This window comes from Quercus robur, chromosome 9 (genome assembly GCF_932294415.1).
Source record: "Quercus robur chromosome 9, dhQueRobu3.1, whole genome shotgun sequence".
Taxonomy (NCBI): Eukaryota; Viridiplantae; Streptophyta; class Magnoliopsida; order Fagales; family Fagaceae; genus Quercus; species Quercus robur.
In genome coordinates, this window is record NC_065542.1 from 24505007 (window position 1) to 24513167 (window position 8161).

General features: G+C 31.1%; 1 long non-coding RNA gene across 4 annotated transcripts; it reads right to left on the reverse strand.

The window, feature by feature from the left end:
* Positions 1-244: 244 nt before the first annotated feature.
* Positions 245-7940, reverse strand: LOC126699969 (uncharacterized). 4 transcript variants are annotated; one of them, XR_007646946.1, is made up of 4 exons: positions 7662-7940; positions 7449-7501; positions 3482-3607; positions 245-795 (listed from the first exon to the last, which is right to left on the reverse strand). It is a non-coding gene; the product is annotated as an uncharacterized LOC126699969 (long non-coding RNA). The 4 variants fall into 4 exon arrangements; XR_007646943.1 differs by having other exon boundaries at positions 3482-5985; XR_007646944.1 differs by lacking the exon at positions 245-795 and adding an exon at positions 1911-2327 and having other exon boundaries at positions 3482-5985.
* Between the last annotated feature and the right edge of the window lie 221 nt (positions 7941-8161).

Here is an 8161-nt window from a genome sequence, read left to right on the forward strand (position 1 = left end):
TTCTAATACAATATTTTTTTTTTTTAAATATTTCCTTATATGCCTTTTAAGAGTTTTTGAAGAGTAGTTTAGAATATTCTTACTCCTTGTCTACCACAAACTGCCCATGTGCAATTGCTCTCAATGGCTGAGATTGAGAGTTAAAAAATATTATAAAAACATAAAAGTTAAAAAGTGAAGAAGAAAAAAAGTAAAAACTTTTTGTAATAGGTGAATGGGGTAATTGTACTAGGGTAATGTCCATTACACACACCCTCTTACACATACCATACACACACCACTTATGCACAAATATCGTGAATTTAAGTCCCAATTTTAGTTCAAAAAAGTGTGTATGTGTGCGTGTAAATCACTGATTCCAACTCATCCTCTTGGGTCATACAATGTAGCAGAATAAGTATGAACTCTAAATACCACTCACTCTTCAGAAACTTTAACCACTGCATCATGCTTCCTGTATGGCTATGAATGACCCAAAGAAAAATACTAGCAAGATGACTAGAGGATTGTTAGTCAATTATAATGTCTAGAAGACTTAAATAGAAGCCATACTTCATTACAGAGGATAGTTCCTCATGGCTAAGCTTATAACAAAATTGCTGGGCATCTTCTTTGGGACTTCGTATGCAGGTACATGATGTTCCAGCCAGGTATGCAGGTACATAATGTTCCAGCAGGATATTTGGAGATATCGTTTCTTTTTTCTGCAAGCACTACTTGGCTGAAGAGACACTATGTGCCATGCAAACATGGGGGAAAAGTGTTCCATGTGGCAAGAGTGATGGATCATATTCCCTGAAATTAACTCAATAAAGTCAAATAAAAGCTATGATGCTGTATTCATATTTTTAGTGCTCAAATACATTTCTCTGGTGTGATTGATATTCCAAACCAACTAGACATTGATTGAAATAGCTCTACAAATCATGCCTGATCCCTGCCTCTATGTCCTGCAATGTCTTGTTGCGACCAGCTCTCTCTATGTATTATTATGCCAAAAATCATGGCTCAACCCCGCAAGATATGGGAAATCAAACAGGGAGAGAACCAGGGGGAAAAGGTCGCAGGCACTCAAAATAATTTGTTGCGACTTAATCAAAATGTTCATAAAGAAGCTAACTGGCCAAAATAATAATAGCAATGCACTATTACTTGGTCATAGCTCTATCGAATAAGATCCTATGGCATGGTGTTTATATTTTGTTTGGGTGGATTGTTTTGAGATAATGAAGGCTCCGATTGCATTTCTGTGCATGTAATAAATTTTAGAGGTGTCATGTGGAAAAGAAATAGAAAAGTAGAATAAATAATTGTATATGGACCACAAAGATTTACATAGTTTGACTTTAGACCTACATTCAAAGGTGACGGTGTTGGATAGAAAGTTTCAGAGAGAAATAAGGAAAAGGAAAGAGTGGTGCAAAACACTTACAAAACCTAAACCTCAAACACACGCAATGTGCAATCTTTTGCCAAATTAGAAAGACTGGCTCACAGAGAAAAAATAGAGCTGGTTAGGAGACTTTCTGCGGAGACAACTCAAACCAAATAGGACTAGGTGACTATTGGCTTTGTATTAATGGGTTATACTTCCATGTGGTACACATAAGGCTTATTCAAGCCAAGTATAAACTTGATTTATTATAAAATCAGTAGTCATCAACAATCCAACACAAAATCATAGGCAAAAAAAAAAAAGGCAATCAGGTTGGATTTAGAAGTTATATGTATGCCACTCTCACCAATAACACTAATTACTATATCCAACTTATTTTATGGAAAATCATCTTAGAAACTAGAGAACACAGTTTTAAGACAATCTTTCTATTATATAGAATATCAACATTAACTTTCATATTTACTGAATTAGTGAATTTTAAATCCTGCTAAGGCTTCAAAGAGTTGTCACCAATGATTACATTGATTTGTTATATTGAAATTGCAAATATAAGAATTTTAACTTAATATTAATAGCGTATAACATATCTAATGAATCATTCTTTCACTTTTTTCAACTTAATTGTTGCAAATGTGTGCCAAGACTTTCACGTGTATTTATTTTACAATTTTTCTATATTTGTTTTATTATTTTGATTATGAATGTTGCGTCATCCTTACTAAGATTTTACTAAGTTGAAAACTGCTTTGGGGAGATTAACAAGTCTTTGAGCAAAAATAGCATGATTTTATGAGACGTTAATTAGAGAATGAAATAGGTGACTACATTAAAGCAACTGCTGAACATACCTCAATTCAAAGACACTTAAATCCAAAATCTCTCTCTCTCTCTCTCTCTACCTGACCTTACTTTAGCTTTCCCAGCATACCTAACTGACACCAATATAAGATATCCTGTTTATCATTTTAAATAAATAAACCAATTACAAGAATTACATTCATAATCCAAAAGTATGATAAGTTAAAAGTTAAAGCTGCTCAACTTTCAGAACCAGATGCGACTTAATCTTTCTACTTTGTCTAGTTGGGAAAATGAATTCCTTTGGTCAGTTTTATGCACAAGCTTTATTTAAAAAGCTAGTGATATTTAGAATAAATTTCTGGTATAAACAACAGCAATGCCATACACATGAGATTAGTACTTCTTAGGGGCTTGCACCCTCTTAACATTCCAAAACATATCTATGGTGGGAGGAACTATCCATGGCATGATCCAGATCTAAGGTATAATTATTCTTAAGTTGAATTTATTACAAGTTCCGGCTACAAGCCTACAACATTGATAGAAATTCTGGCACAAACCAATATAAAACAAAAAACAAAATTAGGAAGTTATACCCTCTCTACTCTACCCAATTTTTTTTATTTCCTAAAGGAATAGGTTTTCCCTTAAGAATCAATGCAGAAGTTTATCTTTTATCTTTTCTTCATTTTTTTTCCTAACGAAAAATATTATATTGGGTATTCTGACTCTAATAATAATTGAATATATAAAAACTCACCCCCTAAATGGAAAATTTTCAGATTACACAATAACTCACCAAAAGAGTCCATGCAAACAATAAGGAGATGTGAATATAATACAAAATACAAGAAATAAAAATCTCAATTACTCAGTCAAATAAAGTTGAAATAATCTTGGATTTAAACTGCTAAATAAATTAAGAAGGATGCCCAATCTAGAATATGGCATTATACTACTTTGGAACTCATTCTCAAAAGCAAGCATTGATATTGTAGCATGCCATGTTGTGTACAAGATTGATGTAAGCTTAATTGACTTGTAACGGACACAAGACAGCAGGAAGAGTACAGAAAGGGCACGACATGTTCAGGTTTCTACAGGAAAACATGAAGAAGTAAAGTGCAATACAACAATGAAGCTGATACTGCAAAGTATTTCCAATAAATATTACTCTAATGCTAGCCAAACCTATCTATAAGAAGTGCAAAAAAAAGGGGAGTGGGTACTTGAGGCATGCATACAAGATAAATTTTATTAATCTCAAAATTGATTACTCACCAGAGCCATGCATATCACATGTTCAGGCAAACACAATCTCTTTGAAACTGATTTTACCATGTTTTGTCAGAACAACAATATGGTCTTGTCTTACTGATCTTTCTGCATCAATTACCCCCTGATCTACTGTCAGCATCATTATGCACACCAGAAAGATTAAAGAAACATAGAGGCCAGCGTGAGTTTCAGTTGTTATAGTGTGCTAAAATAGGAAGATTATATGTCATTTGTAATGATGGGTTATAAACTTATAATTATAGTCCAGATCAGTCCCAATAATGCAAAAGGCAACATCATTACAGAGAACTATCCATAACTGTTGTACCAAGTCAAATATGTTCTTCATAAAAAAGAAAAAATATACTTGAATCTGATAAAATAAACCAAGGTTCCATATAATCAATATCTTTATTCTGCTTTCGGTGCATGCAATAATACACAGTTCTTCAAGTTAAGGCACAATTTTCACTAGGAAGATGATTGTAGATTACTAGATTACACAGCATAGTTTCAATTAATGTGCACTTCACGCTTTATAGAAATGCATGAAACTATAAATAAACACTAGGTGTTCAAAATAATACATAATACAAGTACCATAAGATTCCTTCTTCTTTTTTGCCAAGAATAAGATTTCTATTGACAGTGCCAATCATTGCATTCCAGAAATTCAAATAATGAGAGAGAGAGATTTTCATTAACTAATCAAATAAATTAAAACTTCCATTTGACGTCAAAGCAAAAAAGAACATTATCTCCTGAATACACATGTACAAAATTGTTCACCAATTTAACAAAGACGTTTCCTAAACCTGCACGTGTTTATTCACCAAGACAATCTCCTGGTGTCAAGCAATTGCTGGCACCAGCAGCCATTTTGCCAAACTATATTAAAACCATTATGGCATAAAAAATAGCCAGCATTATTGAACAAACGAAAAATTGGGAGAAAAAAATCTGACTTTTGTGAAACTTTGGCACCAGCAGCCATTTTACCAAAACTATATCCAAACCATTATGAAATGTCATTGTAGAAAATTCAAAAACTTGAAGAAGAAAAGTTGATTAATTTTGTGAAACTTGGAAAGATTAAGCTCAAAACTGCCAACATGCTATGTAAAGTTGCAGGTTAACCACCATAACCACATCGAATGGCTAGGTTCAACTAGTGTACCACAAGATGTGTAAACTACACTACCAATGTGACCATTATGTGAAATATTTGGACCAAGTGAACCTTGTATCACAAAAGTACTTCTAGAACCTCTCTAGCACCCTTCTCCTTTCTACACAAGCTACTTTAAAAACCTTCACTTGGGTCCTTTTAGAAATGACAGGAAATAATTGTTGTTTTTATCTTCTTTCTAATGCTTCACTACAAATCGCATTTTTTTTTTTTTTTTGGAGGTAAACCAGCACTACAAATAATGAATAAACTTGACTCATTACTGGAATGAAAAATGTTATGATATGGAAATGAAGCATTTTCCAAAGCTTTAGGTTCTATATTTGTCCCTGAAATATCATACAAGATTTTGATAATTAAAGCCTTCTAGCTCCAAACCTACTTCTATTTTTCATTGAAATAAAGTGTTGTCCGAAGCTCTAAAATCCCATTTATTTACTATCAGAATGAAATGAGGATGGAATTTAAAAATGCTTTGATATAGAAGGTTACAATCTGAGTGACTAGTATCAAAATTATTTGACTCAGCCAAAAGTTTCATCATTTAGTGACTTCAAATGTCCAATTAGCCTCACAACAATAGGAAACCAAAGTAATTTAAGTACGATAGGGTTTAAAAAGAAACTACCAATTAGTAGTTAAATTAAGATTAGAATTTAGTAAAAATATACCCATTCAACTCTATACTAAATCAATCTTGTAACAAACTTACCAAAATATGTTGCAAGTAAGATCAATGCTGTTGCGATTAAGCAGATCTATTTTTTCAACTTTCCACATACAATATCAATTCCATAAAATTCAGGCTTTGACATTCATGATCTTCCTTTCTAAATACAATGTTTTGTTCATTTCATAATAATAAATAAAGAGATGGTAAAACTACACATTGCAGTGAAAAATAATAGCAGACATCTGGTAAATCACTGATCTGACTTCTAAGTGGCACCTAACATGTACAATCAATGGTTTGAAGCTAGTATAATCCATAGTAATTAAGTGTACTGTACACATTATCTGATAGTGATATTGTTCACCCGCTTCATATGGCCTACTGGAAGATATCGGCAAGTTGGTCAGTAGTTTTCGTTGTACCTGACAACCTTCTTGGGATATATGAACATGCAATCATCACCACCAACGTTTCTGATCAAAGAAGCTGAACAGTTTTCCTTTTGAGAAGCAGAGTTCAAGCTCTTTGATTGCATGTGCAGGCCAAAGTGAACCAATGCTTTCATGTTATTTCCTTAATTACATCTAATCATTTTCCTTTTTGTTTCTTGGATGTCATTAAGGACAGATCTTAAACAACGCAAAGCTGATAAAAGAAAAATATGTAAGCACATCCTGAATATTTGATACTTTCATATATAAGTAAAGGAAAATTTATGTGATAGTTGAGACTATTAGGTTGTTAATGGGGATGTACTAGACATTATGAAGCACTATCTAGATAGATCAAGTAGATTACAATTAAGATTCTTTTTTTTTTTTTTTTTTTTTTTTTTAATGTTGCTTTAAGATATACAAGTCTTATAAGACATTTAAGAATTTTGAAAAATATGTTGTTTACCATCAGTTTTTTAAAATTTAAAAAAAAAAAAAAAAATTAGCTTACTTGCCTTTGAAATTTTTTTATATCCTCAATGTTCTTTACGTACAACGGTATTTTAACTACAATAAAAAAATTAACATTTATGTACAACGATATTTTAACTAACTTTCAACAAATAAACAATAAAAAATTAACATTTATGTACAACGGTATCTTAACTAATTTTCAGCAAATAAACAATAAAAAATTAACAAAAGGTACATCGAATCACGTGAAATTTCTAAAGTTGTAGTCTTTAGTCACTGAAATTAAACAACATTAAGTAAAAGAAAAAAATTTCCAAAACTTTATCGACATTGAAAACTTGTCAAAAGATTTTAATTGGCATAACATTTATGTACAACGGTATTTTAACTAACTTTCAACAAACAAACAATAAAAAATTAACATTTATGTATAACGGTATTTTAACTAACTTTCAACAAATAAACAATAAAAAATTAACATTTATGTACAACGGTATCTTAACTAATTTTAAGCAAATAAACAATAAAAAATTAACAAAAGGTACATCAAATCACGCAAAATTTCTAAAATTGTAGTCTTTAGTCACTGAAATTAAACAACATTAAGTAAAAGAAAAAAATTTCCAAATTTATCGGCATTGAAAACTTGTCAAAAGATTTTAATTGGCATAACATTTATGTACAACGGTATTTTAACTAACTTTCAACAAATAAACAATAAAAAATTGACATTTATGTACAAAGGTATCTTAACTAATTTTCAGCAAATAAACAATAAAAAATTAACTAAAGGTACATCGAATCACGCAAAATTTCTAAAGTTGTAGTCTTTAGTCACTGAAATTAAACAACATTAAGTAAAAAAAAAAAAAATTTCCAAAACTTTATCGGCATTGAAAACTTGTCAAAAGATTTTAATTGGCATAAAATAAAATAGTAGATTCGGATTTTGTAGTTGGTTGTTCATATTAATTATATTCTAATTAAGTGCAGATATAAGGAGACAACCACCCGAAAAGCCAAAGCATAATTCAAAACAGTGAAAAACAATTAAAATGAATTGTGGATTTACATAGATGAGAAACACAATTAAAATGAATTATAGATTTACATAGATGAAAAAAAAAAATTTAATTAATATATCATAAGCTTTAGAATAAAGGAACCAAAAGAGAATAAGAAAAAGGGTAAGATCTATACCATTGGTTACACACTCCCACCTCATCTGGCTGCATTCATGAATGTTCTAGGAACTGCATCCAAAGTTACAAAGCACATACCATCAGAAAATTATAGCAAAACATGCATGTACATATATATATATATATATATGATATATTCCATCACATATATGAAACCATTTGTATAAAGATATGTGTTTGTGATTGTGATAGGAGGAAAGATATTGCTTACTTTGAAGGTGAGTCATACTGTGGAAATCTGGTAATTCGCTGATTCGTTGTGAGCACAAACTTTTCTGTTCATGCTGCTGTTTGATTCTCTTCTTGTTTGAGAATATGAGAATTTCTCTATTCTCCTCCATTGGAGTTACCTACAGATTTCTATATTTCTCACTCTCTCTTTGATCACAAGGGTTTTTATGAGAATTGAGATGTGAAGAAGATCAAAGCATGGTGAGGCGACTTATATTGTGGTAGGTTTGTAACGTATATCTGGGTATGTAACGTATGCTTCTCATACTTCGAGAAAGTACGATAATTTCTAGGCCAACCACCAATTGTACTTATCTTTTTGAGAATTCGGTAGTACAAGATTTAAAAATAGTACCTTTAAAAGTTTTTTTAAAAACATTTCTTACAACTTTTAAAAAATAATAATCAATTATCTTACTTTTTTTTTTTTTTCTTCTCAAATAAAATATAAATGATATAATCCGTATATACGTGTGTATA